Source organism: Arvicanthis niloticus, chromosome 5 (assembly GCF_011762505.2).
Source record: "Arvicanthis niloticus isolate mArvNil1 chromosome 5, mArvNil1.pat.X, whole genome shotgun sequence".
Taxonomy (NCBI): domain Eukaryota; kingdom Metazoa; phylum Chordata; class Mammalia; order Rodentia; family Muridae; genus Arvicanthis; species Arvicanthis niloticus.
Window position 1 is genome coordinate 83661315 of NC_047662.1, and position 26970 is coordinate 83688284.

General features: G+C 42.7%; 1 long non-coding RNA gene across 2 annotated transcripts in view; it reads right to left on the reverse strand.

Moving 5' to 3' along the window:
- Positions 1 to 26970, reverse strand: part of LOC143442429 (uncharacterized) — a 48069-nt gene that overhangs the window by 9232 nt on the left and 11867 nt on the right. The window contains exons 3-5 of one of the 2 annotated variants that reach the window (XR_013110642.1): positions 9380 to 9423; positions 9090 to 9267; positions 8280 to 8461 (exon numbers count right to left, since the gene is read on the reverse strand). This is a non-coding gene — a long non-coding RNA (uncharacterized LOC143442429). Of the gene's footprint in view, positions 1 to 8060; positions 8462 to 9089; positions 9268 to 9379; positions 9424 to 26970 lie in introns of those variants that run through there. The other variant, XR_013110641.1, reaches the window with a different exon arrangement.

The window sequence follows — 26970 nt, forward strand, 5'->3', positions numbered from 1 at the left end:
TCAATTAATAGAAGTGTGTCCTTCAGTAACACTAGCATGCTACTGATTACTTCTTTAAAGGCCTGGTCCCCAGTCAGAGTCACATTTGGAAGTTAGATCTTCAATACAGGAATGAAGAGAGATTTAGTCCATGACAAGAGGGTAGGGGCAGGATGGAAAAGTAGAGAAGATGAAGAGAATATGGGAAAAATGGGAACTGCCATTGCATGTAGTCTTGAAAAAAAAAAAAAAAACTAGCTGAAGAGTCTCCACCTGGAGGCAAAATTCCTGCTTTCTCCTTGCCTCTGCTTCCTCTGAAAGTAGATACATATCTAACACTTCTAGGTCTCAGTTTTCCTGTGTCTAAGATCTATAGAATAATATAGGGCTCCCTAAGAGGTAAATGTCCCTGGAACTTAAGACCAAGACAAGAGTGTTTCAAAAGGCCTTCATGGGTAGAAGAAAGCAGGACAAAGAACAGTGGCGGTAGAAGCTTTAAACCCTCTCTGAAGGACACCCAAGTGCCTCAACAATCTCATGAATGAGGGAAGGCATCTGTAGACATCAGGAACATCAAGCCCATCTGTCTCCACTTTGCTCCCAAACAACAACTTGGGAATCATTGAGCTAGAGACACAATTCTGAGAGCCACTCAAAGTGAAAACTGGTTTCTTTGTATGTTTGATCAAGAAAAGGCTGTTTCCATGGTGTGGCCCACTGGATCGCACCCACAAGACTGTAGTTAGCTCCACAGTCTCATTAGAGCCCATACCACAGCCACAGAAGAGTGCCTAGACTAGCATCAAGAGACCTAGGGTAGAAGGGCAGGAGATGCCAAGAGAAGGTGGCTTCACTGAGCCTATAGGTAGAGGGAGGCTTTAAGAAGCATTAAGAGGAACTTCTGCCTAGATGAACTAGTGGTTGTGGAGGAATTGGCCAAGGAATGAGTAAAGCAACATTTCTAGCAAAATCTTAGAGGAGACATAAATGCTAATACACTTCAACTGTTTCAGGGTTGGGGAGAAGGACATGGAAAGCTGATGGACATCAGCACCGGAACTCTATGGTAAAGGGTGGGCTGTTTCTGGAAGGCAGTAAGAAGCTACTGAAGACTTTGAACAGCACACAAACTTGATTCCAGCTTGTTCTGTTTACTCCTTTGTGTTTTGAGGGGCTGGAAACTGGACCCCAGGTATAGAAGATGAGATTGTCTTGCTCATCATCTGCTTTTATGGGCTCCTCCTGCTCCAGCTTTCACCTTTGATGTACTTTTGTTTGAGGTAATAGAGTTTTAGTGTTCAGTTCCACCCAGCCGCCTGAGGCCCACGTAAAACTAGGTTGCGACCCGACCACTATTTTGCAGAATCAAACAAGGAGTAAAAATTATCTCATCCTGGAAACCTATTATAACCATGATACTTAAACATGATGGAGACGGTGGCATGAACTAAAACAGCAAACAAAGCTAAAAGTAGACACAGACTTTTTCTTTTTTAATCTTAGCTAAAATGCTGGCAACTTGAATACAGCGATGTAGAAAATATCTGAGGATCAAGGAGTCTCACAAGATTTCTTTTGGATAATCTTTTAACAGCATGCATCTGTCCCAACCAAACTGGGTCAGCCAAAATTCAAATACTGAAGCCAGAACTCCCGGTGTCTAAATGAGACTATATTTGAGGATCGCATCTTTAAAGAGGTAATTACATTGTAATAAAGCTGTAGGTCTGGATCCTAATTCAGTAGGGCTGGTGTTTTATGAGACAGAGAGGCAACATCTGTCAAAACATCAAAAGACCACCGACCATCTCTGAACCAGTCATAGAGACTTCAAAATAAACCAGTCTTGCAACTCCTGGACCTCAGACTCACAGTCCCCAAAGAAACAAGAAAATAAATTTCTGCCATTTAAGCCATTCAGTTTTGGGGATTTTGTTATGGAAGCTTGACCAAGCTACCAGAATATGGGAAAAATAGATAGATAGATAGATAGATAGATAGATAGATAGATAGATAGATAATAGATAGATAGACAGACAGACAAGAGATGGCTTGGAGATGGCTCAGTCAGAGAAATGTTTGCCTCACACGCAGGAGAATCTGAATTTCAGTCATTCCCCACAACCTACATAATGATCCAGACATGGAGACATGTAGCTGTAATCTCAGCAATGAAAGGACAGAAGATGAAGACAGAGGGATCCCAGGAAGCATGCAAATCAACTAGTCTCTCCTACTTGGTAAAGTTTAAGCCCAATGGGAGATTCTTTTTCTCAAACAAAAGGTAGGAGGGTCCTGAGGCCTGACAGCAAAGGTTGACCTCCGACCTCTATACTCATCTTATATGTAAATACATACAAGTAGAAAGCCTATGTAAGGCATTAGGGAAGTAGCTCAGTTGGCAGAGTGCTTGCCTAGCATGTATGAAACCTCAGGACTGAATAAGCAAGATATGGTAGCACATAACCTATAATCACAGACTTTGGGAAGTAGGGGATGGGAGGCAAGATCAAAAAGTTCATGGTCTTCCTTGGGTATATAGTGAGTTCAAAGTGAGCCTCAGATACATTGAGACCCTCTCCCAAGAAGGAAAGGAAAGGAGCAGAGGGGAAAGGAGAGGAACAGAGAGGAGAGAAGAAGAGAGGGGAGAGGAAGGGAGGGGAGGGGAGGGGAGGGGAGGGGAGGGGGAGGGGAGGGGAGGGGAGGGGAGGGGAGGGGAGGGGAGGGGAGGGGAGGGGAGGGGAGGGGAGGGAGTGGGAGTGGGAGTGGGAGTGGGAGTGGGAGTGGAATGGAATGGGAAGGAAAGGGAAGGGGTCAGTTTATCCAGAAAAAGAGATGCTAAAATCCAGCTGCTTTGAAGGCTATCTGTGGAGGGGATGACAGACACAGAGAATATATAAATCCTAACTGTGCAATGAATTTTCACCAACTCACAATCATTTGACTTTCTCACCTGGTCAGGCTAGTCTTAAAGGGTAACAATTCACCACTGTGTTTATGCTCATTTCTTTAAAGTATAAACTCCTGTTTATATACTGAGGAGCCAATTAGTAAAATGTCTATTTGTCTAATACTCAACAGGACCCCTTGTCTTTTTCTTGTCAATTCATAAAGCTTCTCAGTAGCATGTTAATTTGAAATGTGGCATCATGTGTGACAGCCTGTGGCATCGGGGTCTCCTAGTCTCAGCATGATTGATATTTCACCAGATGTTCCTTTGCTGTGGTGCTATCCCTCACATTAGGGATGTCCACACAGCTCAGTGTGACATCCAGAAGTGTCTTCAAAAATTGGCAGACGTCCTAGGAGAGAAGGAACACATCTTCAACTGAGAACTATTGGTCTATGGATTATCAAGGGAGGTCCTGACTTACTAGTCTCTAAATCCATGGTTAGAAATGTATCATTTACAATATAATCCATCTCTTTCCCTTGTAGGCTTTAGGTTTGAAAGGTTTTCTTCAGGATCACCTACACTCCTAGACTGTAAAGCCTAGGTGACTGTGTGTCTGTGTTGTCTTTTTTAACTTTCACACCAAGTCAGCCTCAGTATTAGAGTTAAAACAGGAATGGAGTTATACTCTGATATAGATAGTTAACCCATCCTTTAAGCCAACTACAAGTCACTGAAACCTTCCTCGTTAATGTGTGATGACATATCTGTCCTGCATCGAATTCTTATGTACTCCTGGATGTCTCTGACCCTCTGCTCTGTCCCACTGAAACACTGTTCTTCTAGGTATGACTTCAAAATGTGTCTTATTGTTGGCCCAGGTTGGCCTCACATGTCCTATGTAGACAAGGATGATCTTGAACTTCTGACACTCCTGCCCTCACCTACTGAATACTGGGGTCACAGGTGAATGCCTGAATCATAGATGAATGCTGTGATCACAGGTGAATGCTGTGATCACAGGTGAATGCTGTGATCACAGGTGAATGCTGGGATCACAGGTGAATGCTGTGATCACAGGTGAATGCTGGGATCACAGGTGAATGCTGTGATCACAGGTGAATGCTGGGATCACAGGTGAATGCTGGGATCACAGGTGAATGCTGGGATCACAGGTGAATGCTGGGATCACAGGTGAATGCTGGGATCACAGGTGAATGCTGTGATCACAGGTGAATGCTGGGATCACAGGTGAATGCTGGGATCACAGGTGAATGCTGGGATCACAGGCATGTACCACCACATACACTGGCTTTATGCTGTGATCAGGCTTGAACCTCATGTTGGTCATTGAACTATACCAAATGATCTACATCCCCAGCTATATCTTACTGTGTAAGTGACAAACCCCTTTTGTTGACCCGCACATGCCTTTAATCCAAGAACTTGATGGATAGAGGCAAGTGAGTCTCCACTATATAGACTAGCCTGGTCTACATAGTGGGTTCTCCACAAGACCGGCCAAAGCTATATAGTGAGACCCAGCCTCAAATGAAAGACCCAGTTGTTTATGAATCTTTATACTTATTCATCTCAGAATAAATCTATCAAGCTTCTCACCTGATGCATCTGGAATTCACATTCAGTTTCATCAAATTTATAAATTACTCTGAAAGGATTTGACATCTTTACAATGTTATGATATTCCATCATGAACATGGGATATCTCCCCATTTATTCAAAACTTCGCTTTATGTCCTTTAATTGAATTTAATTTTTTTTCTTCCCCAGAGGGCTCCTTGACAAATTGGTTCCTGCAAACAGTGTCTTACATTCTATTATGTTTCGTGATTGGCATCTGCTGGCTAGAAGACACACAATGGGTTTCATAATTGCTTTTGTGTCTGGCCATCATGTGGAAACATCTTCTTAGTGCTCACAGAGGGTTTTTGGTATGCTTGGCTCTCTCTGTGGTTGACCCTGGCACTGGTGTGTAAGGATAACGTTATCTCTCTCTTCCAGCCCTTACACCTCCGTAGGTGTCCACAAAAACTGCCTTCACAAAGTTCCATCGACTAAATGGCTTAAGAACTTTATTCTCTGGCAGTTTTGAAGACTGAAAGCTTGTGTGTGTATGCATGAATTTGACTTACAGGCAGTTATCTCCATGTGTCTCTAGCATATCTTCCCTCCACACCTATCTGTGTCTTAATTTCTTCTTAATTTCTAATGCTTTTAAGAGACATGTAACTGTTTTTGTAAGGAGCTTGTCTTCAAATCTAGTCACGTTTTGAGGTTCTTGTAGTTGAGACTTGCATACATAAATTAGGGACATAGTTTGTCCATTACTGCCTCTCACTGCATTTGCACAGGTAGAAAGAACTAAACTGGTAGCTGATAGCTGTATCTGGACCAGGGTTCTCCAGGATGTTGAGATGCAGAGACTCTGTTCTATGTTTTGCTGCAGCAACATTGTCAGTGAAGGTGCCCTTGCACAGGATCAACAGTGCAGACTGAGGATCACAGCTTCTCACTTCATGCTCACAGACTCAGCTCTTCTGATGATGATGCCACTGTGTCAAGGAATGGGGACACAAGGGACCAACTGAAGTGAACTTTGAACGGCATCACTATGTTAGCCCTGGGATTACGGGTAGCCAGAAGCTGATAAGACAGAATTGGTTGGGTAGAACCAAATCAATCCCTAAAATCATTAAGGTTGCTGGATGTGTTTAAAGTAGACTGGGGCCTAAATGTCCTTCCTCTTGAGTTGGGGAGGAACTCATATAATTAATTTTAAATATGTCACGAACAACCCAAGTATCTATCAACATGAGAATGAATGATAATGATGTTGTCCCACAGTGAATGACTTAGACATCATGAAAAATAGTTGGACAAGGGAACCCACATGTAAAATATCATGTTCAAGGAAAAGAGCAAGAAGGAGGAAAATCAAGTCATACTTATGATTTAACATGATATTGTTTCAAATACCACAAAGCAATACTTGTAGGCATATACATACTGGTGAAATGGTAAGTTGGGAGATGAACAGGGATGATAAAGACCTTCTTTAAGGATTTGCCACCTGACAACGTGGCTATGTGAAGGAAAATGAAATAGGAAAGAAAGCCACAGGAATAAAAACACTAGAGATCCTGAATGTCAGGTAGACCGGGTCACCCACCTAGCACATTCTTCAGGTCTTGTATCTTTTAAAAATTGTTTCTGCATAATGTTTTGTAAGCGAGTTTATATCCTAAACTAGGAAGGGCAATCATAGCTTCCTCATTTGTTAATGATGGTGTCTTCCCCTTCTGAGATATGAGGATGTTCTAACTTGAAGCCAGCTGATACCCAGAAAGTGGACATCAGTGACATTTATTGTTTTATTGTGATGTTGTTTGGGGTTATGTTTATTACAAAGAATTATCTGAGTGTTGTTGAGCAAGGCAGGAAATGTGTAAGTGGTATTTCTCTGACTCTTGTGGCCTCCTAAGGACGAAAGAGCCACCTTTAGTTTTGAGCTGCAAAGCTCCAGGAGAATAGCCCAAACTGGAAAGAGTCAGGTTCTGAATCAGTAGGCAAGGCTGACTATCTAATTGTGTTTCTCCTGCAGCCTAGCCAAGCCAACTCTGACCAACTCATCACCTCTTTCAATCAAATCAACTCGCCTAAAGGGAACACTCCAAGGGACTAAGAAAATAGATTCTACAAACCTCCAGAAATCAGTCAAGAATAGAGAAAAATTGTGACATTTTATAGGAGGAGGAGGAAGAGGAGGAGGAGAGGAAGAAGAAAGAGGAGGAGGAGGAGGAGGAGGAGGAAGAGGAAGAAGAGGAAGAGGAGGAGGAGGAAGAGGAAGAAGAGGAAGAGGAGGAAGAGGAAGAGGAGGAAGAGGAAGAAGAGGAGGAGGAGGAGAAGAAGAAGGCGGCAGTGGCATCTCCCCTGTGCAGCTGAGAAGATGAGGATGAAGGTGAAGTTACCAAACTTCAAATCAATTCTATTGGCTAGTAAGACACTGCTCCTAATTGGATGTCCCATGTAAGAACCATACTCCCTGTGGTCACAGCAGGATCCATGGGAAGAGATGAACTCCAGGTAAAAGCAATAGGTTCTCATAATGCAGAGAGCACTCCCACCTCCCTCCACCCTGGTGCTAGTGTGCAAAGCTCTTGGTATGAAATAATGGGCTTTTTCTCAAATGAGTTTTGAAATTGGTTACTCTCTGAGGGAAAGGGAATTGGTCACAGAAATAGAGACAATCCCTTGATTGAGGAAAGCGTCTCTTCCTTCTGAATGGTTGTTAGCAGCTCAGCTCATGAATGGGGTGGGGAGACATGGAACCAGAATAGAAGGCATTTCTCCAAAGCTCCATTTATCTTCCCCACTCCTGAGGGGTGAAGAAAAGGAGAGGATGCAACTATGCTTTCCTGTGAATCACATTTTAATAATCAAGGATGTTCTCCCCGCCCCCAAAAAAATGACTGGAGAGAATTATTATTTTGTTTGGGGGTATTTTTATATCTTAAAAAGTCATGGAATAGATCACAATTTAAAAGCAAAGACCAGAAAGCACAGATGGTTTTATTCTCTTGGGAGCTCCCCAGAGACATCCTCTTCCTGATCAGATAGAAAAGATGAGGTCCTGATGGGAAATAGTGCAGCCAAAGTTTTAGCAAGAACATCTTTGGAGATTAGAGAGAACCCATGGATACACAGCATGCAACATCTTGAAGTGCTGAGTCTCAGTTGGTGCAGCTGAGCTGTGAAACGTATGGATTAGAAGAATGATACCCTAGGCAGCATCCTATTTAGCACCTGGGGAAAATGTCTGGTCACTCGAGGTAATGAGAAGAGAGTAAGATCTAGGAAACAGAAGCCAGTGGGCCCAGAGCACACAGCCAAGACAAGCTCCTTAGTCTCTGAAACTGAGTTTGCTCAGGATTGGACCAGCATGGACTTCCCCCAAAAGCTGAAGCTGAGGCAAGTTAGCAAGTACTGCTTGCAAGAGAAAATGGCCAAGGAGAAATGACAGGGCAAAGGCAACAAGTGGATTGGCTCAATGCCAGTAGCCTGGTAACAAGAAGAGGTAGGATTCTGGGCAAGCCAACGTGTTTCTACCTTCCCACTCTTGTTTGAAATGAATAAATATTCATCTTCAATCAACTCAAAGTATAAATATTTTTAATTCTTGAGTACTGAGAAAACAGAAAACATCCCACACAAACAGGGAGACATTAACCTGATCACAAAGACCATCCCTCCATCCTCTTTACTAAAGTTCCAGACACACCCTTCATCTGGACCATCAAACCCACGTGAAACATCCCACCACACAGCCCCTTGGCTCTCCAATGGGCAAGATAACATCTCAATTGATTTGAGTACCAAAGTGCCCCACCTTACTGAGTCAGTGTTCTGTTGCTGTGAAGAGACACCAAGACCACAGCAACTCTTACAGAGGAAAGCATTTAACTGAGCTTGCTTGCAATTTTAGAAGTTTATTCCATTGTCCTCATGGCAGGAAGCATGGTGACACGCAGATATACATGGTGCTGGTGAAGTAGCTTAGTAGTTCTACATCTGTATCTCCAGGCAACAGGGAGAAAGAGAGAGAGATGCTGGATCTGACTTGAGCTTTCGAAACTCCGAACCCACCCCTAGTGACACTTTTTCCGCCAAAACCACACCTACTCCAACAAGGCCAGATTTCCTAATTCCTCTCAAGTAGCCCCACTTCCTAATGACCAAATGTATTTAAATATATGAGCCTATGGGGGCCATTCCTATTCAAACCACCACACTCACCCTCACCAATACTTTCCCTGGCCATTCTAATGGAAGCAAAAACAAACAAACAAACAAATAAAAACTTGTGAGCCTGGGGGGGGCAGGTTCTAAATCAGGCAGAATTGGTCTCAATCCCTGCTCTTGCCTCTAACTGTCTGAGTGAATTCAGACAAAGAACTAAGTTGTCTCAGTCCTGCTTTGCCATGGTGAAGCTGCAGCGATAGTAAGTGCCTGCTTTACAAGGTGGCTGAGTGCACTGCTAGGTGGATTCCACTAAGAATCAACCGGGCTGCCCTCCCAGGGGAGGGATATGTGATGAGTCTTGGAAATTCTAAAAATTTCAAGTTAATATTACAGAAATACAGGTGGTTGTTAAAGGTCTGTCTGGGAGTTTACAGGATGGCTCGGCAGGGAGAAGTACCTCCTTCTGGTCGTGATACCCTGAGTTTGATATCTGGGATATCAAACATGGTAGGAGGAGAAAGCAGATTCCTCTGGGGTATCAAACGTGATAGGAGGAGAGAACTGATTCCTCTGGGATATAATGCAGTGGTGCCGAACTTGCTTCACACACAAGGTCCTGTGCTCCATCTGATCTACTGCCAAGAAAAGGAAAGGTTAGCATAGATAAGTTCTATACATTGTTTTCTTGACTGTTTTTCTGTTGTGATAAACACCACAAAGCAAAGCAATGTGTGTGTTTCAGCTTACACTTCCAGGTCACAGTCCAACTCTGAAGGAAGTCAAGGCTGGAACTGAAACAGAAATGACAGAAAAATATTACTTAATGGCTCACTCTCTGGTTCACTCTGGTTCAGCTTTCTTATATATTCTAGGCTTACCTGCCTACAGGATGGTGTTGCCCATGGTGGTTGGGTCTTCCTACGTCAATCAGCAATCAAGATAATTTCTCACATTGGTCCTATGTCAATCTGATCTGAGGAATCCCCCAGGGGAAGCTAAGACTTCCTCTCTGACTCTGTACTATGTCCAGTTTACAGCTGAGGCTATATAGGACACTTACACTCCCAATAATGTAAGGGATAATCTGAAAGTAGTAGAGGGGCCAGTGAGGATCCATGAATAGAAGAAGGGAGTAAGGAGGGAGAGTCATTGAAAAGATGAATAGGACCAAAGCCAATACATGCAGGTCTGTAAATATCACTGTAAAACTCAACAACTGTATAATTAGAATGAATTAATAATTATAATTTTAAAAGAATATAATTAGCAAAGAACAAAAGTCTTTGTACCTTTCAGACTTATTTGGAATTCCACTACTGATCTAAAGTCCTCTCATCCATGGGTAAGGGTAAGAATTTACATCTTATCTTTTGCCACCAAGTGAAACTTCCAATGCAAGGAATGGGTTACAACTAAATGACTTGTTGGCTAAAGAGGCCACATGGAAACCCCTGAAATAAACTGGGCTATTGACAGGGATATTGTTTGTTCTCCACAAACTGATGGTAAGGCCGTATTGCTGAAGACAACACCTACACATTCATGGAACACGGAAAAGTTAAGCTGGTGCCTGACTAGAGCTCTCACCCCTTCTGACTAGCATTCACAGTCCTGGAAGGTGTCTGAACACTACCAAAGGAGGAAGGTAAAACCAACCTAAATATAAACCTTTCAGTCTACGGTGGTGACATGCCTGGTGAGCTACATGATGTGCTGGGGAAATAATGGCACAAACGTTTAGGAGTGACCGACTACTATCTGATTAGATTTAAGGCCTGTTCCATAACGTGTAACTTATACCTGTCACTGCCCCAGTGGCTAAGAACCTGAAACTAGATAGGCCATGGACCTAGGGAAAAACCAAATATTACTGTTTGCTAAATATATGTATGTATGTATGTATGTATGTATGTATGTGTAGAAATTAGAAATATATGACTCCTAACAACATTCAGCTACACTCATAGATCAGTGTCTTGCTCAGCCATCCTCAGAGAAGCTTTCTTCTTCAGTAATGGGAAAAAATACAGAGACTCACAACTGGACAATGTACAGAGAATGAGAAACCTTGAAACATGAAGTCCTAAATGGGAAGGTTTCCAACAAACCTCTCCCCACAGGGGTCAGGGACTATGCAGGAGGCAGAAAGATTGTAACACACAATAGGGATGGAAGACACTGAGGAAACAATGGCTTCCAGACACAACAGGTCTGACACATGTATGAACTCACAGGGACCATGATAGCATGTTCAGGGTCTACACAGATCCAAGCTAGCTGGGTCTCAGTGCTGAGATGGGAGGGGAGGTGGACACCATCTAATTCCTAACCAAGAAGCAAAAACCTAACTGAAAACCACTTGTAAAGAAAAAATTAGTTTTCTCCAATTAAGTCTCACTGTGTTTATGTGGTGGTTTGAATAAAATTAGCCCTCTTGTGCCCATAGGCAATGGCACAATTAGGAGGTGTGGCTTCATTGGAAGAAATGTGTCACTGGGGTGGGCTTCAAAGTTTCGATTTGCAAGCCAGGCTAAGTGTTACTCTCTGCCTGTAGATCCATATGGAGAATGCTCAGCTACCTCTCCAGCACAATGCCTGCCTGCGTGCCACCATGCTTCTTGTCATGATGACAATGGATTAAACCTCTGAACTGCAAGCCAGCCCCAGTTAAATGTGCTACTTCATAAGCACTGCCGTGGTCATGGTGTCTCACACAAACCACACTTAAAGGTAAGTGCCAGGCACAAAAATAGATGACGATCACCAAATGAACTCAGTGGTATTTCTTCAGATTGTCTGCCTCACATTGCTCTGTTTGGGGCATTTTGATCTTACTGGTGTTTTGTTTTTGTATATTATGGTCCCCAAGTTTATATTTTTCTGTGCTTTGTTTTTATGTATATATGTGTTTATTGTGCTCTTCTTGTTGTTTGTTTTATTCTGCTCTTTTTGCCTGTTTGCTTTCTAAATAGAAATCATGAAGTAGGGTGGGTAGGGAGATGGGAAGGATCTGGGAGATGAGGGAGAGGAAACCATGATCAGAATGTATTACATGAAAAAAAAATATTACCAATTATAAAAAGGATTCATGTCCAGAATATGTTGGCTTAAGTGAGTGGCCACATTAAAGAAAGAGATGTCCTCCCTTACCCTTTGCCCCTTGCCACCTGCAGCAGACAGGAGAGCTGGCCCTGAGGTCAAGAAAGAAGGAGAGCTAATACCCCCACCCTTCTCTGGTGGCAGCGCTTGGGAGAAAGATTTCCACACCTTGCCTGGGCAACACAGTAGAACTGGTCCTGGTGGCATGGGTGTACAGGATCCTGTCCCAGAGGGCATGAGAACAGGAGAGGTGGCCTTGACCCTTGCCATCTGTAGCATTGGGTGAATTAGCTGAGGCAGTGCTGGAGAGCTCACCACAATGGTGTGGGTGCTGGGGAGCTGGCAGGCTGACCAACTCAGCTACCACCCAGACCCAGGTTGACCCAAGTTCCTACTGAGAATAAACAGAAGGCTTCCCGAACCTCACACTGCAGGTCTGGCTTTCCAGACCTCCAGCCATCCTAGCAGCAGGGCAATAGACCAAGAGGGCAAATCTCATACAAACCTGAAGCAGCAGCAATCAAATCCAGTGCCCTTACTGAGGTCTAAGTATGACTCAGTTTCCCTACTCCACTCTCTTACACTCATCTAAGCCTGGGCCTGTCTCCACACTGACCTGACTGCAGTGACAACTCCAACCCCATGCATCCCTGACCACCCTCAACCCACATACTTTCACACACTACCATAAATCTTCTATTTCCCTGAAGGTAGTATAGTCAGTTTTAGTTGGGCAGCCCTCATGTCACAGGAAAGCCAGAATCCTCTTCCCACCATTTCTAGGATGTGTAGGGGTGGCTTCTACTCATTGCTGAGGAGATGGCTCACAGTACACTTAGCATTACTGTTAAATCACAGCCTCCAGCACTCTGACTACCTGTTCCCTTTAGATACAGGACCTCTGTCACTACCAGATCCCCACAAGGTTCTCCACTTATACAGCACATCTGGAGTTTCTCAGCAACAAGGACCAGATGTCTAGACCCTGAAATTTAGAGATGGTCGCCGCTCAGACTGTAATTCAGGGAAGGGCAAATTTCCATAAGGAATCTGATCATAACAATGTGAGGTTTGGTGAGCCACACCTAGTATCTGCCCAGTATTTTGTTTTGCTTTCACAAAGTCCTTTGAAGATAGAGAAACCACTTAACCCAGGGGACAGACACAAACAGACCATGGTTTGAAACATCCCCCCCTCAGCCCCCATCCAACCCTCTCCCTATGCCATACAGAAGATACGTGTGAGCGTAAACACCCTTGCCAATGTAATTGGAACTCCAGGCACGCTAGAGCTTGCTGAATGTGACACCTCTCTGCCCCTAGAATGTAAAAGGCCCTATTTTAGTCCAAATCTTTGAAAATTTCTTAACTCCCGGTTCTTATTCATGTAGCTATTAGATGTGGTGCCACAGGAGAAAAAAATCAAATCAAATCAAAAGTAGCTATGCTTGTTCCTGCCTTCCAAAGACATGATATTGTTTTAGACAGAAGGATGATGGATCTGTCCTTCCCTTTTGTCTGGGAAAACTTAAAAAGGAAAGAATGAAAGAAAATGGCCTTCCACATTTTTCCTGGCTCTTGTCCAATGTACAGGAATGGGGGTCTCAGAGAAGACTGCCAGAGGCTTTGCAGAGTTCAGGGTATGCAAACGAAAGCCCCACATTGACCTGCAGCTTTAGCCTAAATTGCTTGAAAAAGGGAGGAGGTTGAGAGGTCTGATAGTGAGAAACTTAGGGAGACAGGAGAACCGGCTGGCAAAGCTACCCAGCTCTCAGTTCAGAGATTTGTATTAAAAGGATCTGGGCTCCTCCCTGGCTCCTGGCCTTCTAGTTCAGTGCACTGCACATACCGACTTGCATGAGTATTTTAAGTTCTGCCTTACTTTTGGTTTTGTTTTTTGGGCGTTTGGTTTTGTCTTTGTTATTTTGATCACACAGAAAGTTGGGGAGAGCAGCAAGGGCAGGGAAGGCTCCTGGGGATGGTGAGAGGCTGAATGACCCCTAAAGTGCTCAGGATGGAGATAGCCAAGCAATAGCATCCTCACCCCCACTGCAGTCACCCTCCCTAAGCACTCCCCTTCCTGGCATCCAAACGTCACTTCTGTTTGGAGCCCAAAACTGTCCACCCTTGTTCAAGATTCTGTTTCCCAGTTTCCCTTGCTGCTAGGATGTGTCCTGTGACTTCTGTTCAGATTGACCAGACACTGTTAGGGCATTATAAATGAGTTGTAGAAGACAGTTTCTTATTCAATCGAAAGGAACCAATGTGGCTTGTCCCATCACCTCTCTGAACAGATACTACATCTTCAGCTGCTGTCTCACTAGCTCTTTCTGCCATGATGGAAATGTCCCCATCTTTAGTGGCTCATTATGAAGCCACAAATCACCTGAAAAGCTGCCAGCGTGCCTGAGCACTAGATTATTTTTCTTTCATTTCAATTCATCTAAACTTACAATGCTGCCTGTTGGCGGGTGGTTACCTTATTGGACAGCTAGGACTAAAGAATGACAAATTCTCTGAGTCTGGGGTTGGTTCATCAATCCCCACTCATTGTTACAGAGTAAAATAAAGCTTCAGGTCTCAAGTCACCATCGATCACGTTTTCTGGTCCCACAGCTTCATGTGCTGTTACTGACATTAGTAGTAAGGGAGACTGGAATGCCCGGGTGGAAGGAAGCAAAGAATAGAGACCTCCCCCTGCCCCTCACACTCACATCCTCTCTGACTCAAAGCACAAATTTCTCAAACAGCCACAATAGGGGAAGCTATAGCCTAGGGCTAGATAGTCCAAGATCCAACTTGTCTTGGCTACATGCCTTCCCTGCCATGCCTCTTTGGCAAGTCTTTTTCCCTTTCTGAGGGGTGTGTGTATCTACGTGTGTGTGTGTGTGTGTGTGTGTGTGTGTGTGTGTGTGTGTGTGTGTGTGTGTGTGTGTGTGTGTGTATGTGTGTGCACTGAAGATAAGGAAGTGTCTCCTGAAGGAGTTATTGTAGAGCTTGTCTCAAAATGGATGGAAAGACAGGTGCATGTGAGGAGAGTCCTGGAGTTCAGTCACCTCAGGAAAGATGGGAGACTTAGAATGTACCCCAACTGCTCTGGGAATCAGACACCCCCAACATCCTATTCTGATTGGGTCTCCAAGCCTGGATTCCTTCATTCAGTCATAAAAGTTTCCACCAGCCTTTGTCCACATCAAAAGATGGAACTGGGAGAGTTGAACTCCAATGAGTGAGGCGGGAGTAAGCACAGCAACCAGCCCTGAGTGGCCCTGTCTGTTGAAATGACTGTGAATTTATATCCTCAGACACTACCATTGACACAGTCTTCCTCACTGCTCTGCGTCAAAAAAAATCCATACACATCCTGATGGGATGAATCTGAAGACACAGTGCAATGACAGAGCGCTGGCAGAATTGTTTCCTTTAGGGAAAGCAGAGAAAACCCCAGAGTCCAAAACTATGACAACAGAAGCCACAAAGGAAATAGCTGGGACTACAACACAGCCCTTAGGCTGGAAGGCTGGATGAAGGTTGCTATGACAACCTGCTACTCTTCATCCATTGACAATGCCAGCAGATTTGTGCTGTAGTAAGCTACAGAAGCCAATGCATATCAAATATATGTGTGTGTGTGTGTGTGTGTACATATATATGTATATATGTATTTCTGTGTATGTTGTATGTATGTGTGTCTTCACCTGTGTGTGGAAATTAGGTCTCTCAGTGAATCTGGAGCTCACCAATTTGGCTAGATTATCTAAACAGCAAACTGCAGAAAAAGGATGCAGAATAAATGATGCCTCATTCCCTGTGTGCATCAGAGTTTCAGTAGGCCAATCCCACAGCAGAGACAGTATGTCCCAGAGCAGGGGTCCCTAGAAGCCATTTTTTTTTCAGCCTTTTCAGGGGAAGATGAATTATTCTGCTTTCACCCCACTGTGAGGTTTGGAGCATATATACATATGTATGTATATACGCAGAAATAGCTATGTGAATGTAATATGTGTGATGTATGCATCACATCTATGATATACATCTATGTATGCATACATATACATGTGTATGTAGATGCACACAGATACATATATGTGTGTATACATGTGTGTGTACAAATGTATGTATTATATGTATAAACATATAAGCATGCATGTATATATACATGCATATGTATATATGTGAATGGGTTACATATATATGTATATTATACATACAGGCATTTATGTGTATTAGATGTGTGTGTATATATATACACACACAGAGATGTGTATATGTGGGTATATATACATGTAGATATATGTTCATACAGATAGACATATACATACACATAGTTATACATTTATATACCCATACATATGCATAAAAATACATATATGTTGGCTTCTTGCCCACAATAGGTCACAGACTTCCTTCTGACTCAGATCCACTTCATACGGAGAGTTCTGATTTGGGGTCCTGGCGTTCACCATTTTGGGTAGACTCAAATCTCAGGCCACAGCTCTCTTTTTTGTGTCAAGGACCCAAGGAATCTTAAAGAAGACGGCAGAAACAAGGTGAATGACAGGCTAATGTAAGTGTCAACTCCTCGGGAGATATTCCAGAGAGCAAGGCAGAAGTGGTGGGCAGTGTGGCCAGGAAGCAGTGGGAAGCGTCTCACAGACTGTAACCTCAGCATAGGAAAGTCACAAAAGAGGAAGCTGAGCTGGTGTCCCAGCACCGCAAATCAGGGTGACCTTCAAGAAGCTCCTGGGGCTAGGCTTTGTGCATCTTCTGATTCCTGATATGACTGTGTGTCTGCTGCTGAACCATGTGGGGAGGAACTGGCCCCGCTGCTTTGCCACAGTCTCAATTTGGGAGCACCCCAGTCTCCTTCTGCAGAATGTTCAGAAGAGACACTGGAGTAGTAAAAGCTGCAGGCTTCGTTGTATTTTCTTTCTTTCTTTTTTTTTTCTTCCAAGCCACCAACCACCAAATGGAAATGAGTCCTTTCACTTTTCTGGGAGAAAATTACAAAGCATATGGAGTCTGACAATCGGGGAAATCCCAGAGATGCTGGGGTACAAGAATTTTTTTTTTTATTTAATTCATAGATTGTGAATTGGCACTATCACGTGTCATTTATACACCAGTCTCTTATAAACCTAAACAAAAAGACTTGCTGACAAGATAAATCACTACCAGGCATACTAAAAAACTCAAAATGTTTGCAATACAGGGGATCAAGTCAGGGTCCACAAGCAGCACTAAGAATAAATGGATGTGCTTACAAAAGCATTGCGTAAATCCATGGCTGCAGAGTTGTGCACAACGCCGAGCCTGAGAGTTACATTCCCTAGAAGTATTGGGAACTAAAGTTCTCAGCTCTTATACCTGGACCATTTCTTATAAGGCAGGGGAGAGATGGCTTTGCAGTGGTAAGAGTTGTGTCCAGACACAAGTGTGGGTCTATTCTATTCAGAGTGTATGGCTAGAAGCCTGATTCAGAGACTTGGACTTTTGCCCTCCCAGCCCCATGGAGTGACACCTACTAGATATGTCACAACAGCAAGGAAATTCAAAAAATAATCCAAAGGCAACCTTAAAGGATCCAAGGACTCTCTGAAGACTTTCTCTAGACTCAGTAGTCCCTGGGGTTCCTCCCAGCTGACAGCAGAGGTTATCATCTTTATCCTACCAGTATCAACATGGGGTAAAGAGGCGGTAGCTCAGTCAAGAAAGAAGTGATTATCATGCAAGCATGAGGACCTGCATTTGGATACACCATATCCATGGAAAAGCAGAGCTCAGTGATGTGCCCTGGAACTCCAATTCTGGGCAGCTCAGAGACAAGTGTACCCACAAAGCCTGCTGGAAATTGTTGAGCTTCAGATTCAGTGGAAAAAAAAAAAAACTTGTCTCAAAAATTAAGGTGGGACATGATCATCTCAACTGATACAGAAAAGACCTTTGACAAAATCTAATATCCCTTCCTGGCAGAACTTTTGGAGAGACTAGGCACACAAGGGACATACCTAAACATAAAGGTGACTTGCAGCAAGCCCACAGCCAACATCAACCCTAAATGGAGACAAACTCAAAGCTTTCCCACCAAAATCAGAAACAAGACAAGGAAGTCCTCTCCCTCTATAGTATATATACTATGTTCTACATAGTATTATATATATTATAGTTCAATATAAGACTAAGTCCTAGCTAGAGCAATAAGACAACTGGAAGGGTGCAGGGGAATACAAAGAGTAAGGAAAGAAGTCAACGTAGCTTTATCTGAAGATGACATAGTTGTATACATACATGACCCTAAAACCCCCACCAAGAAACATCTACAACTGATAAACTGTTTCATCAAAATAGGAGAATGCAAAATTAGCACACAAAAATCAGTATCTTCCCTATATATAAATGACAAACATAATCAGGGAAATAGAACCATTCACACTAGCCTCAAAAATTATCTTGGGATAACTCTAACCAAGTGAAAAACTTATATAATAAAAACTTTAAAACACTGAAGAAAGAAATGGAAGATATCAGAAAATGGAAAGATTTCTCATGCTCATGGATCAATAGTATTAGCGTAGTAAAAATGGTCATCTTACAAGAATCAAGCAACAGACTGAATGCAACCCCCATTAAAATTTCAGCACGATTCTTCACAGGAATTAAAAGGATAGTTTTCAGCTTTGTATGGAAACACACAAAACAACAAAATACACACACCCAAACATGATAAATAAAACAATCTTGAAATAAAAGAATTTCTGGTGGTATAACCATACCTAATCTCAAGTTGTAATATAGAGCTTAATAATAAAACAGATCGTGGTATTGACATAAAAACAGTCATGTTGATCAGTGTAATGAGACTGAAAACCCAACCTAAGTTCGCACACATATAACACTCAATTTTTTTTTAAAGAAGGTAGAAATCTGCACTGGACAAAAAAAGAATCTTCAACAAATAGTGACTATTAAATTGAATGGCTACATGCAAAAAAAAATGCGAATAAATCTAAATTTATCACCCTGCATATAAATCTCAACTCCAGAGGGATCAAGGACCTCAACATAAGGCCAGATAGTGTAGTGGAAGAGAGAGTAAGGAAGAGTCTTGAACTCATCATCATAGGAAAAGACTTTCTGAACAGGTTACCATTAGCACTGGCACTAAGACCAACAATAATTGGGACCTCATTAAATAGCTTCTGTATGGAAAAGGACACCATTGTCTGGACAAGGTAGCAGGCTACAGAATGGGAAACAATCTATACCAATTATACATTTGAGAAAGGGTTGGTATCTAAAATATATAAAGAACTAAACAAAACTAGACAACAACTAAAAACGTGGTACACAACTAAGCAGAGTTCTCAAAAGATGAAAAACAAACAGATGAAAAACACAGCATTCAACATCTTTAGTCATCAGAGAAATCCAAACTACTTTGAGATTTATACCACTCAAAATGATCAATAAAACAAATGACAGCTCATGCTAGTGAAGAAGAGGGGTTAGGGGAACACTCATCCACTGCTAGTGGGCATGTAAATTTGTAGAACCACTATGGAAATCAGTGTAATGGTTCCTCAAGGACCTGGAAATAGATTTACCTCAAAACTCAGCTATCTTAAGGTTAGTATTGTGATGAAACACTATGAAGAAAATCAAGTTGAGAAGTAAAGGGTTCATTTACCTTACCCTTCTGAATTACTCACTGTTCATCATCAAAGGATGTCAAGACAAGAATCTAGACAGGTCAGAAACCTGAAAGCAGGAGCTGACACAGAAGCAATGTAAAGGTTTGCTTATTGGCTTGCTCCTCGTGGATAGTTAGAGATTCCAAGACCACCAAACCAGGGGTGTCCCCACTCACAATGGGCTGGGCCCTCCCACATCTGTCACTGATTAAGAAAATGACCTGCAGGCTTGCCTACAGTCCAATCTTATGAAGACATTTTCTCAATTGACTCCTCCTCCTCTCCAGTGACTCTAGCTTGTGTCAAGTTGACATAAAACTAACTAGCACAACTACTCTTGGGTAGATCCAAAGGAGCTACACCCTACTAGAGAGACCCTTGTCCCAGCATGCTCTTTGCTACTCTAGTCATATCAGCCAGAAACGACAAACAATGTAGTTGTCCATCAACAAATAAATGAAAGTGTGGTACATTTACACAATGGAATATTATTCAGCTATTTGAAAGTCATTAAATTCACAAATAAGTGAATAAAACTAGAAGAAAAAAAAAAAACATCCTGAGTGAGGTAATACAGTTAAACATTGAGAAGTCAAACTGGTGCCTAACTAGAGCCTTCACTCCACCTTAATAGTGTCCATGTACTCTCTACACTACCAGAGGAGAAAGGGAAACATCCACCCTGCTACAAACCCTTTGGTCTACAACGGTGACCTGCCTGTATGATACATTAGTACCATAGTGGCGCAAACATTGTGGGAGTTACTGATCACTCTATGGTTGGAATTAATGCCCACTCCACACACTGGATCACAAGCCTGACACTGCCCTGGCCTTCTTCACACACATGCATACACACAAACACATGCATGTATACCACACATATACAAAGTCGCTATGAATCCTAAGACTAAGGCAACCCACCACTGACCACTGGCAAGTGAGGCAGGAACTGAGAAGTTCCTCAGGCAAGAGTTTGAGAAAAGGGATCAAGAGAGGACTCTCAGCTCCAGAACATCTCGTCACGAGAAGCTCACCATCACCACTGCCATCCATCCCCATCACTCAGACTGACAGGACAGCAATCTCTAGGCCAACCCTTCCAAGCTCCACCTGGCTTCTGAAGGATGGGGACTTGACCTGCTCCCAGGGACTTCTTCCATTTTACAATGTGCCAGTGTCGACAGGAGATGCGTTCACTCCCTTATCACTCTCAGTCCATGTTGACACGCAGTCATAGTGCACACACAGAGCACGGTGGTGATGTAGTGACAGGCCTCAGCATAAGCCAAGTGGGAAGAGGGTAAAGGGAAGAAAACAAGAGACCAAGACAGGGAATCTAGTTATTAAACTTGTGGAAGTTAGGCCAGATGACAAAATGTAACAGCTACAGCCCCCAGACAATACTACAGAATGCCTTTTTTTCTCTCTCTTCTGAAAGTGGATCTAAAAAGATTTCTGAGCTAATGCATCTGGACACTGGCAAGTTTCCATTTAAAGAGACATGAGCTGTGTGTGTGGTAGACGGTCCTCATGTTCAGTGTGCAGGAATGAGGAGCTAGTGCTCCTGGAGGTTCTCTGAAACCTCTGTGGGTTGATCTCTCCCGACTTCTGGGCTTCAAAACTGCCCAAAAATTTCATGGTAGAGGAAGGAAGTCAAACAAATGTTCCCTTCAACTACCCATGCTCTGACATACAGGAATTGGACAACAATCTAGAAGAATCAGAAAGACCCACCGCAGGCCTCCAGAGTTTAGCCTTGGAAATGGGCATGTTTTGGTGCCCTTCACTGTGGCCCTGCAAACGGCAGGGAACTGGATTTAAGTTTACTTGCACTTAAGCTAAGAAAGCATGTGTTTGGTGTTTAAGATTCTGGAAATTTGCCAGAATCACTCCTATTTCTGTCCCTGAAAGAAAGAGACCCAACCGTCTGTGAGTGCTAACATCATCAAAACAGACACAGGCTGTTTACACGTCTTAGAAGAAATGTGGGTTGCCCTTAGCACTCACTCTTGCATCAATTACACACAACAGCGTGGTTCATTATCAGTTTTCTCATGAAGAATGTTATCCTTTCATTTCTACAGCAGCAGTCATTCCATGGTTTGACTCCTCTCAGTGCAGCCATTCTGTGATGTCTGTGGATGTTAAAGCACTGTTTGGGGGATGGGGGAGATTTGAAACAACATTGAAGGAATATATATATATATATATATATATAAATATATATATATATATATATGAATGATATAGCAGGGTTGAAGTTGGAGATCAATGCATAAGTAAGGTCCAGATTCAATTATTATCACTACGGGGGGGGGGAAGAGACTCAAAAATTCATGTAGTCTCCAAAACATTAACTCATTTTTCATCTTTCTCTCTATCGGGTTCTAAAGGATTTATAAACTGCCCAGAGGAATCCCATAGCTCTGATACTGTAGTCATTTGTTTATATTACATAATAGAGACATGCCTGTCATACATGTCTTTGGCATCCTAGCTCAGTTCTCAGGCCACAGCATGACTGCATGCTATGAACACAAAGCCTCTAAAGGGTTCTCATCTCTAAAATGCATTCTTCCCCGTCACAGGGTAAGATGTGTGAAAGTTTTCACAGTGACTCAGAAGTAAAGGCTCTTGGGAAAGAAGCAGGTCATAACCCACACAACCCACACCCGGGGGCTATGGCACAGCTCTAAGCTCTCTCTTGGGTGCCAAAGATAACCTTCAATCCAAGATAGGCTCAGATAGGGAGCCCCAGATACACCAGAGTCCAGAAACTGCCTCTTTACCCCTTCTGTCAGACACAAGGAGCAGAACTTTATCTTTCAGCTCTTTCTCTCTATCCCTCCATTCAGTCATCCACATGTAATACACTGGACCCATTTGGGTCTCCATTCCCATCCCATCCCTTACCCAAGCTTTTGCCATGTAACAAGGAAAGTATCCCTATCCTGGTCTGTCTTGGAACCTGGCCACATGACTTTGACCAATAGTAAATTAGCCAAATTGGCACAAAGGAGGCAAGAAAGGTTACTTGTATTGTGGGTCTCCCAGCTTTTTTGGATTGTCAGCTGATACAGTCCACAAGAGCAGTGGAAGCAAAGACATCAAACAAGGTGTTCCAGAAGTCCTGTCAATACATATAATGAATAAACCACACCGGGACCCACAGTCGATAGGCAGATCAACTTTACTTAGGGTGACTGAAGGCTTATAAAGTTTTGGGGGAATGAGAGTAGGAACATCAAGGATGTGCAAAGGTTATTGGCTGGAGGCTGAGGTATCTGGAAAGCCTCATTAGCATGGGGAAGCATTTCAGGAACCTCAGATGGTTGCTGAATAGGCTTTATCAGAAAGGAGAAAGGAAATTGGACCTATAAACTGAGGCTACATGACGTTCCTCAGGAAGAGGAGTTCATGTGAGGGCTTAGAATTCCCCACATGAGGTCAGGGAAGGAGAAAACCTACTAACAAAGGGAGTCTCCCATGATGCACTGAGCCCAGAAGCTATCCAGTCATGTGGACTTTGTATGTTTCCACTTGTGGCCTCTTGTATCATCAGCCTGGGCTATTCCTACAGAGAAACAAGGGTAGGTGAGGCACAAGAAGCCACCTTTGGTGACCTATATATTCACAGCGAATTTGCATCATTCAAATAAGAGCCAACTTGTTTGTTACACATGCCATCAGGCCCGGCTAACCATCTCAGACACAGATATAGTGGGAAACAGGCATGCCAAGCTTTTACAGTTACTGGTTACTTGTCACTGCTGAGGCAATGAATCTCCACATCCCAGCCAGAAGGCAAGAAGAACAAAAGGTTATTTCCAGAAGCTACCCAGGACACTGTTTCTTATTTGTGGTCAGCTAGAGTTCAGTCTCATGAATGTTTCTGTTGCAAAGGAAGAAAGAAAGAAAAGAAAGAAAGAAAGAAAGAAAGAAAGAAAGAAAGAAAGAAAGAAAGAAAGAAAGAAAGAAGGAGGGAAGGAGGGAAGGAGGGAAGGAAGGAAGGAAGGAAGGAAGGAAGGAAGGAAGGAAGGAAGGAGGGAGGGAGGGAGGGAGGGAGGGAGGGAGGGAAGGAAGGAAGGAAGGAAGGAAGGAAGGAAGGAAGGAAGGCATGGAACTCAAATCTTTGTTCCAGACAGCTATATATCCAACTAAAAACTAGAGGTTATTCTTCTATGGGAGAAATGGAGGTAGAAGCTGAGAAGGGACAGAAATAGAAGTTTCTGCTGCCTGTGCTAGGAGACTTTGAGAAAATTTTTTCCTTCTTGTGGTCTCAATGTCCCTACATGTATAAGATGGCCAAAGAAGAGAATCATCTATGTGGTCTCACAAGGCCCTTCCAGCTTCTAGATGTCTGAGAGTGAAGGGTTTGAAGGAGTTGAGCATTCACTAGATACCAGCAGAACAAATACCTATTTAGACATCCAGGTGGCAGCTCCCTCCATCTGAAGGCAAATGTGTAGGCTTCCACAACATCTTACAAAGCCTTTAAGGCTCAAAACATTTGGGAAGGGAGTGGTTGCATCTTCAAAGAACTCACCTTAATTTACTGCCATTTAATTATATAGTTTGTACATGTGATTTATGAAGAGGGAAGAAACCTTTGCTTGCTCTGAGTCTAATTGCAGCCTTCAAAAAGGGCTTTAAAGCCTCTGTACTCTGTAATGATCTGATGTGCTCCCCGTGTGCTGGAACAGTATTGCAGGACTTCCCAGTGTAAGAGTGTTGGTGTCTTCCACCTAACATATGTCAAAACAAGACAGAATCTTCCAGTGTGAACCTAGGTCTATGGCTCTGTCTATATCTAAAAATCACAACTATTGAATCTAGGGGTGAAATTATACTTTAATTTACCACCATAAAATTATATAGCTCATAGGTAAATCACACATGGATGAAAAACCTTTGCACAGTCTAATTGGGGCCTTTTAAAAGTCTTAGAAAACCATACAATTCTCTGAGGAAAGAGAACACCCAATGTACATATTATGCTCACTTAATTTACAATTCAGAAATTCTTCCTTTTCAAACAATTTATCTCTCCCCTTGAATAAAAACAAGTCATAGTGACACTGAAGCCCAGGCCCTCACAGAATGTCCTTCTGGCCACAGATATCATGGCTGCCCTGGATTTTACATGAAATGTGTAAGCCATAACACCAAAACAATACTGGGGATGGTGTGTACCTAAAATGTTGAGTTTAGTGAGTTTATCAGTCCTGTAGAAATTGTTAGCATTTGGATTCCAATTACAGACAGGAACACAGGAGCTCAGAAAAGTAACTTGTCTACGGATGCCCCGGTAACATGTCTAAGCTAGGATCCCATCCCAGGTAGATGTCTCCAGAACAAGGCATTCATTATAGTCAAAGTTGCTTCTTTTATGCTCATCCCTGGAAAATGATTGTCTGCATTTTAGCAAGGGCAGAATTGTGAGATCCACGGTTGCTTTGGTCTAGAACAGCAGTTCTCAACCTGTGGGTCATGATCCCTTTGGGGGTCATATATTGGATTATAATGCATATCAGATATTTATATTATGATTCATAACAGTAGCAGATGTACAGTTATAAACTATCAACAAAATAATTTTATGGTTTGGGGTCACCACAACCAGAGGAACCATATTAAAGGGTTGTAGCATCAGAAAGTTTGAGAGCCACTAGTCTAGAGACACTGAAACACAAACCTGTAGGCTTGTTCCATCCCTGTCCAGAGAAAAGAATTGTTGCTTTCTGAGAACGTTAATCTTGCTTGTTCAGATCACAGAGGCAGGTGGCTGCCTGAAAGGGATCCAAAGTGATGTAGGAAAATTCATGGAAGTCCTTCTGGGATGCATGATGACGTTCAAAAGCATCTCATTTGTACTAGTTATTATTCTTGCAATAGACAAGATAGGACATGTGAGGGTCAATTCAGGAATGACCAAGGGAAGTGATTTGGTTGGTCAGAAAAGGCAGAAATCTGAATCCAGTCAAGGATGTGATTTGGGGCTATGGACCAAAAATGACTTGAGGAAGGTGAAACAATGTCCTGAGAAGAAACAGGAAAATTACATGTGAACTTTCAGCCACATACCCTGTTCTATAGCTGGTTCTTTCTTTCCAGTTATGGTTCCAAAGATGGAGAGAAGAGCAGTAAAGCCAGGACCAGCAGATATCACTCACCAGGCGTTCCTGGGGGGATAACTGGCCACTATAGCATAGTTCCATAGATCACCCAGCAGCAGCAAGCTCCCTTAAAAGGGACCAGAATCACCTTTGTGAAACATAGGCCCTTTCTAGGCTAGTGTAGAAAGTACAAAATGTTGCATCTGACTGGATCCATGGCAAACACCACCACCATGAGGTTTCATTAGAGATGGTTCTGTCATTACTCAGAACCATAGAAGTTCATAGTTGGCTTCCATGACCACAACATATTTGGGGATGTGAATTGTGCTTTCCTACTACATCCTTTGCATTTGGTATCAGACTGAGTGGCTTAAGTGACTGACAGTACGCCTCTCCCCTTCCTCCCCATCCCGCCACATTCAAAAGTCAGCACATGTGGCAGTCACAACACCTTTCCACACACAGAGAAACTCTTCTCTCTGTTTCCCACAAGTGTCAAATTGATACTGGAAATGTTCTTCCCCACCTTCAGCGAACATATATTTTATTGAGCAAAAATTCAAAAGTCAAGCTGATTCTTAGAATGTGAGATTACAGAGGTGGCTTTTTCTATTTCCAAAAGGTTCTTGGGTATTGATTATGTAAGAGCTTCAAGGAGTTTTTATTTGTGACAGTCACCTGGGGCTTTGAAGGGGTTCAACAGTCTCAAATCCTTTAAATGAATAAAGCAAATTCCCCCTCATAAAATATGGAATGGTGAGTTTATGCTAACATGATTCATGGATTCTTAGGAGGAAAACAAAGCCATTCGTCCCATAACATTTATGAGAAAGGTCATTGCTATCATGGTGTGAGTTAATTTTATGTATCATCTTGATTAAAACAAAAGTTGTCCAGCAATCTACTTGGACGTTTTTCCAGTTATGTCTAGAGGAGGGTAGAAGTTGAGTAAGTATGGGCTGGTGTCATCCATTCTGTTGGTGATCTGAACAGAACAAATAAGTCAAGGAAGGGAGGATTCAACTGCCACATGCCTGACCACTTTGACAAGGATACCAATCACTGCCCTTTGCTCTCCTAGATCTCAGGAGATCCAAACTCACTATCCAACCTAAATTATCAGCTCCTCTGTCCTCAGACCTCTGAATTATACCACTTGTTTTCACCAGCTCATAAATAATAGCACATATCTCAGTGGATGATGGATCAATGAAGAGTCAGGAAAGACGATAAAGAGATAAATAGATCTCAGGTTAAAGATTGGATAGATACTATTAGTAGATAATAGATAGATAGATAGATAGATAGATAGATAGATAGATAGATAGATAGATAGATAGATAGAAGATAAAAGAGGGGGAAGGGGGAAGAGAGAGAGAGAGAGAGAGAGAGAGAGAGAGAGAGAGAGAGAGAGAGAATATGGGCC